This window comes from Mesocricetus auratus, unplaced genomic scaffold (genome assembly GCF_017639785.1).
Source record: "Mesocricetus auratus isolate SY011 unplaced genomic scaffold, BCM_Maur_2.0 Super-Scaffold_4256, whole genome shotgun sequence".
Taxonomy (NCBI): Eukaryota; Metazoa; Chordata; class Mammalia; order Rodentia; family Cricetidae; genus Mesocricetus; species Mesocricetus auratus.
In genome coordinates this window covers 11,646,970-11,659,843 of record NW_024429182.1, presented here as the reverse complement: position 1 = coordinate 11,659,843, position 12,874 = coordinate 11,646,970, and positions in this window count along the sequence as shown.

Sequence of the window (12,874 nt, the reverse complement as noted above, 5' to 3'; positions counted from 1 at the left end):
CTTGTGTGTTATCTAAATTATCAGATGATTTGAAACACACTATAAATTTTTGCGTAATGTTTGGAGTACATTAATAATTTCAGAAATGTGTGGCCAAGAATGATCATGTGATTGCTCCATTCTAGAAATTTGTATTACAAAGAAATGTACCAAGACAATGGGGGAGCATTTTATCTAAATCTTTGATTGTGGAGAAAGAAGAGAATTAAACTTATAGTTAAAAAGACACTTAGATGCTTTGTTTTTTATGATTAATCTTCTCTGTATTGTATGAATACCCATAATATGCAGAGTGCCATCTGGAAAACCAACCAGCAGAGAAAGGCTAGAGGGCTAATGCTTTATGAATCTTCATATTCCAATGTTTCCTGGTCTCCGAAGTATTATGAAATACATGCTGAACCAGAAAACCATCTTTCCCAACTTTCTGACTCATATTAGCTAGTTTCTGTTGTGAAATTCTGGCTATGTCTATGGCTCAATGAAACACACTGCTGGAAATATTTTAAGATATTTTCTTAACATTACAGAGGGGAGATGAAGTGGGCTGGGGGGCTGGGAGGAATGGGGGCCCTGGGGAGGAGAGGAGGGAGAGGGAACAGACATTAACATGCATAAAAAATTTGATAATTTATATGCAACATTTTTCTTACAGAAGTTTCTTTTTTCCTTCTCTCATACACTACATCCTGACCATAGTTTCCCATATATGCACTCCTCATACCTTCCCCCAGCTCCCCTCTCCTTCAGATTCATCCCCCTCCATTTCTCTTCAGAAAGGAGCTGATCTTTCTGCTCAACAACAACCAAAAATGACAAAATCAGACAATTCAAAAGCCCTCACTTTGAGACTAGATAAGGCAACCCAATAGGAGGAAAAGAGTCTCAAGAGCAGGCAAAGGAATCAGAAGATATACATCCACCCCAGTGTTAGGAATTCCACAAAATTACCAAACAGCCATAGCATATACACGAAGACATGATGCAGACCTATATAGGACCTGTAGTTGTCGCTTCAGTCTCTGTGAGCTCATGTGAGACCTGCTTTGTTGATTCAGTGGGCCATGTTCTCCGGGTGTCCTGCATCTACTCTGATTCCTACAAGCTTTCCTCCCCCTCTTCTACAGAGCTCCCCAAACTCAGAGAGGAGGGACCAATTGGATACCAATTTAGACTCTGTGCAATGTCTAGCTGTGGGTTTCTGCACCTGCTTCCATGTTCTGGAAGAAGCCTCATTGATGACACCTGGACAAGGCACTGATCTTGGGTCTCTGGCTATCCAGTCTCCAGTTCTTGGCCATCCAGGCAGTGCAGGGCATGGGTTCCCTCATATGGTGTGGATCTCAATTTAAACCAGACATTACCCTATTACCACCAGTACCCCAGAACATCTCTCAGGAAAGACAGATTGTAGGCTGAAGGTTTGTAGCTGGGTTATTGTCCAGATTTCTCTTTCTGTAGCCTGGGAAGTACTTTCTCACATGGAAGAGAAGGGAACACAGGGCTAAAGACTCCAAGCAGGTACCAGCTCAATCTACCCACACTCAATGAGCTGTGTGGATGGTGTCCTAAGCAATGGGGTCCTGCTATCAGTTTTCAGACAGGTAACCTCTGTCCTAGCATCAACTTGGGTGGTTTGGGGCTCTCCCCAGTACTCGGTTGGCCAGCAACTTGACCTAAAGTTACTAGCGCTCAGCACTGGAAGCTTTCCTTGTTTGCAAAACATGGCAGTTTAGACTCCATGCTCTTCATTACTAGGAGATCTCACCAGTGTCACCCTCATAGATTCCAGGAGGTTTCTACTGTACTAGTATTTCACACTGACCCGAAACACGCCCCTTCCCCTCCGTGTCTGTGTACTGTAGCTGGATTATCATTACTTAACAGCTAATATCCACTAATAAGGAGTACATGCCATGTTTGTCTTTCTAGTTCTGGGTTACCTCACTCAGGATGACTTTCTAGTTGCATCCATTTGCCTGCAAATTTCATGATGTCATTTTTTAAACAACTGAACAATACTCCATTGTGCAAATGTATCACATTTTCATTATCCATTCTTTGGTTGAGGAACACTGGGCTGTTTCCACATTCTGAATGTTATAAATAAAGCTGCTATGACTGTAGTTGAACTTGTGTTTTTGTGGTAAGATGGAGTGTCCTTTGGGTATATACTCAAGCATGGTATATATGGATCGTGAGGTAGTTTGATTCCCAATTTTCTGAGGAACCACCACATTTCCTTAGAGGTTGCAGGAGTTTGCCCTCCACCAGCAATGAAGAAGTGTTGCCCTTGCTCTACATCCTTGCCCTCATTAGCTATCACATATGTTATTGATCTTAGATAGTCTCAAGTGTGTAAAATGGAATCTTACATCAGTAAGTTAGATTAGTAGTTTTGATTTTCATTTCCCTGATGACTAAGGATGTTGAACATTTCTTAAGTGTTTCTCAGCCATTTCTCTATTGAGAATTTCCTGTTTAAATCTGTATACCATTTTTTAAATTGAATTATTTGGGTTTTTAACATCTAGTTTTTTGAGTTCTTTATGTATTTTGGATATTAGTCCTTTGTCAGATGTAGAGCTGGCAATAATCTTTTCCCACTCTGTAGGCTGTCATTTTGTATGATTGACAAGTCTCCTTCCTTAATTAATTTGCCTAACACTTGAGTAGCTGATACTGGAAATTCAATGTGACTTTATCACTGAAGTTAGCTTTTTCCCCATTTTATGTGATAATCAGTATTTTCTTCTATTTTATTTTGTCTTTAAAAAATAAAGTAACCATATATTTTTATGTTTTGATAATTTCACACTTATGTAAAATGCATTTTGGACTTATTACTACCCAGATTCCCCATCCACCACATTGTCATTTCATTTGCCAAGGACTTTTATTTATTTTGCATTCCAGTGCATGAGTGCATGTCTTTGTTTTTCCATTTTTTAATTATTATTGCAGTTATTTATGTAAGTGTGTGTGTGTGTGTGTGTGTGTGTGTGTGTGTGTGTGTGTGTGGTCATGCAAGTGCATTGTGTGGGATATGACATGAAGTATTTATTCTTTTACAATCTTCTTACTGAATAGCTGTGTTTTTCAGTATCCTGAGTTGAAAGAAAGCAAATATGCTCAAAAGATGCAGCATAATGCAGGTGAGGGTAAGGCTGAGAGAGACTAGTAAATGTGGAAAAGTATTCCTTTACCCCTCTTATATTTAGAGAACAGAGGCAAAGGAGATTATGCTTGTCACTGTAAGCAATGCTAACTAACCAAAGCTTTTGTCTTCAAAGGAACAGGGATAACAAAACCAGTCTAGCAGAGAGCTGTCAGCAGGGCCCAACAGCCTGACTGTTTACATGTTCCCTTCACTTTTCTGTTCTTTAAAAATATACTTATCTTTGTCTGAATCAGCAAGAAAATAAATAACAAGTGGCTGATAAATGCAGCCACTATCACAGTCTTGAAATACTGTCTACCTTGTGTTTTGAGACACAGTCTCCTACAGACTTGGAAGGTTGAAGCTTACTGATCAGACCGGGTAGCAGGTCAGAGAGCACCAGGGGATGTCTTCCTTTTCAGTACTGGGATTACAAAAATACACCACTATATCTGGCCATTTTCCAAGGGTTCTGGGCCTTAAACTCAGGTTCTTTGATTGCAGTGAAAGCACGTTACTGACTGAGTCATCTTACCATACCCTGGTCATTTGTTATTTAAACATTGGATTTTCTATTCTCTCCATACTAAATTTAACAGTTACCTTTTTCATGCATTAAATTCCTTATTAAAATAATTTTTTCCTGAACTATCTATTCTATTCCTTTCTGAATATTCACGTATTTAAGTAGCAGAACATAGTTATGAATGGAATTTTCTAGAAAGTACTTGTGTGACAAGGATATACTTGATTTGTCACATTTGGCCGCAATTTTGTTACTGCTCTTAATAATTTTCTTCCTTATATCTATTTCCTTTATCGAAACTGATAACTGCACTCATATTTTTAGTCTTATCCCAAAGTGTCAGGTGGTAATTTGATTCAAAGGATATTTATGTAAGTATTTGCAAAGAAAATCTGATATCAAATTATATGTGTAAGTCTGGGGAGGAATGTCACTTTTAAGTGATTCATTTAAACTACTTTATACTATTTATCAAATTCTTCTTTTGCGCACATTTATAACATATTATAGATTCCTCCATATTAAGGATATGTAGTTATTACTAAATTCATTTCTATCTCTGTTGTGTCATAATCATGAGATAATTTTCTATTTCTATTTTGATTTATTATAGAAATAATGAGTTATCATTACTTATGCATTGATTTTATAGTTATACACCAAAAATAACTTATGAATACTTACATATTATTTCCAGAAGCATATTTTTAAAATGCAGGAAAATTACTGTCAATATTCAGTTAATTCCATTTTTGTCATGTTATGTCATGCATTGAATTATATGACTTTAATTACATAATGTGTGCTAAAAGGCTGATTAATATTGATGATAGCAATTATCCATGTCCTGGTTTAGAGTTGCTTTCACAGTTTACATTTTAAAATGATGTTTGCTATTTGCTTTGAACAAACACATAACATTTGTAGTAATCTTTCTATTATAACTGTTTCTGTTATGTTGACTTTTACTTAAAATGAAGCTTGCTTTGTTTAATTTGTTAAAAATCTTCCTTCAGTATTTTTATATGTTGTTATCCTTAATTATGAGTTATTATTTATATTTTGATGGACTAATATTTAAAAGATTTGGCATTCTTATTAAAAATTTAATTTGTTCATGTTTACTAAAAGTGGCCAATTCTACTGTTATTTTTTAGGGTCTTAAATGTAGCAAATGATTCATAATTACATTTTCTTTTTTAATTAAAAATAAACATGCAAATATTCCTTTGGTTGTGACTTAGCTTATGCTCAAATTTTGCTGAAGTTTGTTATTTTTTCTCACAGCCAAATGATTTATAAGGCTAGATTTAGATCTGTCAATTTGGGGTTGAAAATTTTTAGATTTTTTAATTGAGTAAAATATTGTTCATTTTTAAAAAAATTTTTGTGGTTATTTAATTGTTTGCTTTTGTTATATAATCTAATTGGACTATTATCAGAGAATTTAATCAGTAAATTGCCTGATATTTGGAAGTTTAGTTTTTTTTATTTTTAATTGGATTTTTCTACAAAGATTTCAGTAACTTAAGAAATCTATGTTGCATGTAAACTCAATGGAAATATTTATTCTCTTTGTCAGGTATTGTAAAATATATCCTTGTCTGATCTTTGTCTAGTAGATGTATGAAAAACTATAAAAAACATGAATATTACACCTTCTGTTTGGTTCAAGATAATGGCTAATGCATTAATTAGATTGTCCTCACTACAAAGAATTTTAATGATAAAGTTGATATTTAATAAAATATTCCTATAACAATAGATATTTTACATTTGCATTTTGTATAGCAGACACAAAATATACATTACAAATATATATATGCAATTTTTTGAATTTATTTAATCTATATTTGTGTTTTGTCTGCATGTACACATGTGTAACGTGTGTATCCCTGGTAAAGTGAGGTTAGAAGATGCTGTAACATTTCCTGGAACAGGAGTAACAGCCAATTGTGGCCTCCCATGTATGTGCTGCAAATTAGACCCATATGCTCTGAAAGGACAAGTGTCCTAAATCACAAACCCATCATGCCAGACCACTTTAGTTCTTTTGATTTTAAATAAAATTTAAAACAAAATGCAATATTCATTTTTAAAAATTGTTAGTTCTCTTAGAATTTTTTATTTAAATTAAAAACAATCTTATTTTACATATCTATCCCAGTTCCCTCTCTCTTCCATCCTCTGATGCCTTCCACAGACCATCCCCCATCCCACCCCCTCATCGACTCCCCAGGGAGGGTGAGGCCTTCCATGGGGGATTTTCAAAGTGTGTTATATCATCCCCGGCAGGGCCTAGGCCCTCCCCCATGTGTCCAGGCTGAGAGAGCCTCCCTCTATGTGGAGTAGGCTCCCAAAGCCCATTTGTGTGCCAGGGATAAATACTGATATACTATGTGAGGCCCCATAGATTGTTGAGGCCTCCTCTCTGAAACCCAGGTCCAGGTGGGTCTGGATCTGTCCCATGCTGGACTCTTAGTCATCATTCTGGGGTTCATGCATTACCCCTTGATTAGGTCAGCTGCCTCTGTGGGTTTCACTAGCTGGGTCTTGATTCCTTTGCTCATTAATCCTCTTTGCAGCTGGGTACAGTAGGGATAAATACTGGTTCCACTGTTAGAGGTTTCATGGACTGCCCAGACCTGCTGACCCCCACATTCAGTGGGCTTGGTTGGTTTCAATGTTGGTTTCCCAGCTTTACAACTGAGGTCTGTGAGTGCCCACTGACCAGGCCTGCTGTTTCTGTGGGTATCTCCAGCATCTGTGCTTTGATCCCATTCATCCCCAACTCACAGGGACTTTTCCCAGATCCACCTCCTCCCATTTCCAACCAACTTTGTGTGTCTTAAAGCAAACAAACAAAAACTCAAGACTAATTTGTGCTACCCAAATATTCTTGGTCGTGTGGTCTTGCAGTGTAATGTGGTTAACTTACCAGAGACTACACTCACAGCAAAAACTGAATTTAACATGCTGTCCTAAAGACTGTAACATGTAAGCTCACACCGTTTTCTACATCTTTACGAAGTAATCCTTCTGCTACAGCACTAAGATGAAAAGAAATACTATCTCTTCAGTACAAACTGTCCCTTCTCTATGGCCCATACTAGTAACTCCCCAGTATCCCTCTCCATCTTCCCTGCTCCAGGAACCCTGATTTCCTGGGTTTATGTCTTTCACAATACCTTTTGGTTATGGGCAGGACTGGCATCCTTTTGCTGCCAATAAAGCACAGACACTATAAGCTGCTGTTGCTATGTGTCTCTCATATATTATTTTGTCTTGACAGTGATTGACTCTAGTGACTCTTACCTCTGGCTTGATGAAGTAAATGACAATAGTGTGGCAACCACCATGGCAAGAAATTCATGGCAACCTTTAGAAACTTACGGAGACATCAGGAGGTAGAGGGACAACCAACAGGAAGCAGAATCTCCTTCCTGAAACCACCCTGTCAATATATTGTGTCAACAGCCTTCCTGTGTTTGCAAAGACCATCAAAGCAATCTTCCAGATAGAAACGCAACTGAGTAGACACCTCCTTTGCTATTGTGTGAGTCCCTAAGCAGACGCATTAGCTAAGCTAGCTAAACTCTGACCTCACTGAAATGATCAGGTAATAAATATGTTGTTCTAAGCACTAACCTGTGATGAGTTGTGATGGAAATATACAAATCTAATGAATCCCTATTCAAACTGCAGCTCCATGTGTTTGTCTGTTTAGAACTTCATATACATATCATATACATAGAAGCATTAAATGCCTAGTCATTGGATTTGGCTTCTGCAGCTCTTTGATACCTTCATATATATATAAATTTTAAATTATCATTTTTTCTATTTGTTTTTTTGTGAGTGTCTGGACATCTCCATCTGATGAGGCAACTATGACTAGCCAGTTATGGCTATTTCACATGTCACAGTGCCAAGTAGGAGGCTGGCAGAACGTGCAGATGAGCAAACCAAATTTAACAGACCAACTCTCCTGTATCCCTTATCCTATCACTAAATTATAGTAAATAACAAAGTATACCTTTAATTTATGTTTTATTTAGGCTTGAAATTATGCAGACGAGTTTATCTCCAGTTCTCAATTTTAATATTTTTCCCAAGTTATTTCAGTAAAGTGCTGCTTAGAAAATCCTGCTTATAAAAAGTTTTATTTTGCCACTAGCTAATATGGAGTGTTCTCATAGAACTGCAAATGAGCTCAATATTCATTATGCAAATGAACACAACCAGACAAAATTAAATGGGTTCAGCGTGGTGGCATCATTTCAGGGATCTAATTTAGGGATTTCAGGCCTCTGGCTGGAGAGAGCAATGGGAGCTACATTAAGATGCTCTTGATAAATAATAAAACATTTCAAAAAGAAATTACATTGGAAAGGGTATGACCTACAGAAGACTAGAGGATGCACTACAGGCAAATGTTGCCAGACAGAGAGGAGAATTTCATCCTGCACTGCTCTTTGCTTTAATACTATTGTAGTGTTCTGTCCCGTTTCACTCAGTTCTGTGATCAACTCTCAATCCCAAATATCTAGATATTTATTATTTGTTGTTACTAGAATCTTTTTCTTTGATAAACTAGATTGTATTTGTCATTTTAAAATATTAGTAGAGTCAAACAAGCATGGATATTGTCTTAATGTGCTAGATATTATACTAAATTTAAATGGCTCCAAAGGATACCTAAGGATGTTATGTAGATAACGTTGGCCTTCTTCGTCTATTTTTTGTTGTTGTTTTAAAAAACAACATAATAATAATACAATGAGATGGATGAGGTGATCTAATGGAATCTACTAAAAGGGATTAAGTAGAAGAGTGTATTACAGACAATCTAAGTAAGATACTAACCCCCTACCACTATCACCACAATGTAGGAATCCTGTCTTCTTGTGTTGCTGCTCTTGTGTCAACTCACAAGGGGGGCATTTCAGTACACAGTAAAGGTACTAACATGTCACTCAGCCTGATTCATGCCAAAAGAGGAAAAATAATCTGTTATGCAAACTAACAAGTAACTAAATCCCAGTGTAAAATTAAATATCCTTTTTATTTATTTTCACCCTGGCATTTATTAAAGTTCAAAAATATGTTTGATTTTGCATAGGACTGTTAGAAACAACAAAAGCATCAGAAAGATAGCCATCAGCTGGCTTTCTTTTGTAGTAACTATCGTGACTGAGCTGAACCGCAGAAGCAAGATTGCATTCTCTGCACTTGGGACATTTAACTGGAAAAATTAAAAAGAGTTCAAGGAATCTTCAGCATCACAATCATAGCAAGAGTGAGGACAGCCTGGGCTACATGAAACACTGTCTCAAAAACCATACCCACACCAGCCAAAATAAAATAAATAGAATCAAAACTGCTTCTCTGTAGGTGACATGAAAAGAGTTTATGTCCTCAACCAATAACACTGAGCTATGAAGAGAGACTTGGTCCTCATTTTAAATAAACCTGGAGGGACAGTTGTAACTGTGTAGTTATAGTGTCTAACAAAATCAAAAAAATCTTAATTAGAATTTATGGTTGACCTACTCTGTAAAGTGAAATAAACCAGTAACTTTTACTGACTATGTGTATTGTCTAAGAAATAAGAAAAATGGATGAGCTTCTTTATATGTTTTTATTTTAAGATTTTTTATTTAAATTAGAAACAAGCTTGTTTCACATGTCCATTCCAGTTCCCTCTCCCTCTCCTCCTCCACAGCCCCCCAGTAACCCCCCAGTAGCTCTCTTTGGGGGATCTCTAGATTCTGTCATTCTGTTCAGGGCAGAGCCTAGGCCCTCCCCCAAGAGTCCAGGCTGAAAGAGCATCCTTTATTGTGGGATGGGCCCCCAAAGTTTATTTGTATGCCAGGGATAAATACTGATCTACCACTCAAGGCCCAATAGATTGCCTAGGCCTTTTCACTGAACCCACATTCAAGGGGTCTGGATCAGAGCTTTTAAAAGAAATGGAGTTCCACTTTATCATCAAGAAAAATATCTGTATATATGTATGCATATATATATATATAATCTTCAGATCATCTTCTGCTTAACCCCTACAGTAGAAATTATTATTACTATCTGATATAATAATGCATCTATATTTTTTAGGTGAGAGTTGTACCTCAAATGTCATAACCCAAGAAAAGTAAGACAATCTCTATAATTTTTTCTGAATATCTAAGTAAGCCCAGTTCTTTACGGAGAGTTGTAATTATTTTGATGAAGTTGTCCAAACACCCAACCATTGTCTTTGCAGAATTACATGTGAAAAACGCAGGTATTTTATGCAAACCTCATGCTAATCTTGAGGAATTGTTTACAAATGAGAAAGAAAAGTCATCATCAAAAGTCAGTCATCTTCAAAAGTCACTTCCAAGCCATTTTAAATATATGAGCTTCAAAATAATTAAAATTTAAACTAATCAGAAGCAGGGCTAGCAGAATGGGTAAATACTCATCTCCAGTTCCACTGGAGGACTCAGAAAGTCTTCCATGCATCTCACACTTCCCACTGCTGTCATCATGAATCTCATTTCTTCTCTATAGGGCATTGAGACTATGAGATAGCACTTAGTAAAGTCAAGTCCTCAATGACGCCACTGGCAGCCCACCAAAGGGAGTCTCCGATTCCATATTCCTTAGATCTCCTTTCTGGACTAAAGCTACCAAAGAGCTATTTTCACTTCCCCCTTGAGTGGAATAGCATCTGCTATTGAGTAGTATCTACAACAGTGATGATTTGTACTCAAACCTGTGTGTCTCAATGCCATACAAGGGAGTCATTTTATTGAGACATTTCTCTACAGGCCTTCAAGAGTACTTACCAGGGTTTGACTTAAGAATCTTGTACAACAGTTTTTAAGATAAAACTGGAAGTAATAGGGTCTCATAAACCAGGGTAGATTCTAATGAGCCATAAAGAGGCATGTCTCATTTATCAGGGATAAAGACTAGACAATAGTTACAGACAAAGGCTTCTCATCACCAAGAATAAATGAGATGATTTCCTATCCCTAATAACCACGACAACTGAGAGTGCATCAAAATGAATTTTCAAATATTGATGTGGAGGAATAAAGCTATTTTCAGATACTGATTGACAAACACGCAAGCAAGGATCGGGCTAATAAGGCTTAATGGGAGCATTGCTCATTTAGAATACTGTGGAGTTACATGTTGCTTTTACTAAATTGATAATTTGACTTCACAAATTCCCACTGGATTCAGGTATGCAAATTTATTATTCAAATAATTCTAAATACATTGGGTATTACCTTTTAATTTGGAGTAAAAAGGGTCTAAATTTGCAAATGATAGCTGACTTGCTCAGATGTATACAGAAAAATGAGCATCACACATGTGAAAAACATAAATAAAACCCATCAAATAAAGTCTATGCTGTTCATAAATTCTTATATATGCAGCCTTCACCATCAAGGGAAAACTATTTTATCTCTATCTGCTGCTGTCAGTTGCCAATAGCTCCTTAGCTGGAGGTAGAACTTCATGCCACATCCCCTGATCACCATGCCAGAATTTTTCCTGGCCTAAGCCCGTGTAGGGAGGTTTTATAGCAGATTCATACCTTAAACTAAACTGTGTGTACAGAAAACAATATTTCTTTGTAGTTGTCAACTATCTAAGCCTCTCACAGCTATCCTACCCACTCTTCTACAGTGCTCCCTGACCCTTAGGAGGAGACGTGTGGTATAGACACCCCATTTGGAGCTGAGATTTCCAAAGTTCCTACCTCTGGACTAGTTGTGGATCTCCGTTAAGTAATACCTCTACACAAAGAATCAGATTGATGAGAACAAAGTCATGAGAAATCTGTCCAATACTATATATTTAGCAAAGTAACAGCAGGCTTTACCTTAGAGTCTAACCCGCAAACCCATCTAATCACAGATTCTCAGCAGCACAGACCCTATGGGCTTTAAAGAAAACAAACAAAAATAAAAGGATGGAGACACAAACTTGGGTGGGTAGGGAAGGGGTGATGTACCTGAGAAGAGTAGGGGATGGGTAAATATAGTAAAAACGTATCGTATGGAATTTCCAAAGAACTAATGAAATAGTTAATTAACATCCTTGAGCAGAATGGGGCATGAAGGAGATCTGTCAGGAGTTCTGAAAGTCTAGGCACCTTATAGTTCTGGCCTATCACCAAAGTTCATCACCTTTTTTCTTCTACTCTTTGCTGAGTGACATCTTACCATGGTGACACAGAAGATATGTTAATGCCAAGAATCACTTACCTTTTTCAGGAAGGCTCAACATCTCATTAGTTTATCAAGTTGGTTTATCACCTTCACTAATTAGGGAGTTCCCCGCCTCCACTTTTCCCCTAAATATATCAGCCAGCTCCTTATTTGCACTTACAAAAAAAGCTTTTACTTAAAAGCCAGCTTGCTGTATGTGAAGTGTATGTATTTCTGAACCTGAGAGTTAATCATCACCAATTATCATCTTAGGCATTACTTGAGAACTTTGTTTTTCTTGTTTTCTATGCACCTGATAGATCATAAGAACAAATTATGTATGAGAATCAAGCAGTCATATAGTTATCAAGATGACTACAAGTGGTACCCAAATGGAATAGAGGATAGATCAAAATAGATAGATGATAAATATATTCACAAAACAAATTTATGTATTTGGAACTCTCAATACATGGAAGACATGTGAAGGTCATATTATCTCTGTGTCCTCCCTGTTACATAGTTACTCTTCTTTGATATCCTACTACTATGAGGAACTTGTCATGTGCAAGGATAAATCCTTGCACATTAAAATGTTTCTGAGTATGGCAGTATTTTTACTACAATTTATTTTATTTCTCTTGTTATGTACCCTCAATCGGAGATCTTACTGCATGAAACTAACAGTCCTAGTTTCAATACTTTCACTTGGAAACGTAATTCACAATTCAGGAAACACAAATATTTTAATGGCTTTACAGGTTTTTTGAAGTTTGCAAACTTTCCCATGTCTCAAACTTCCCATCCCATTCTCATTCTCAGGATGCATATCTATCATTTATTTTAAAACTAGTAATAAGAAGTCAACAGGAATCAGAAATATAAATAAGCCTGAAAAGCAGATACCAAAGCCCATCAAACTTTCAAGGACATAGCTAACACTCTTGAGATACACAATGTGAAAAGTCCATCTGGGAT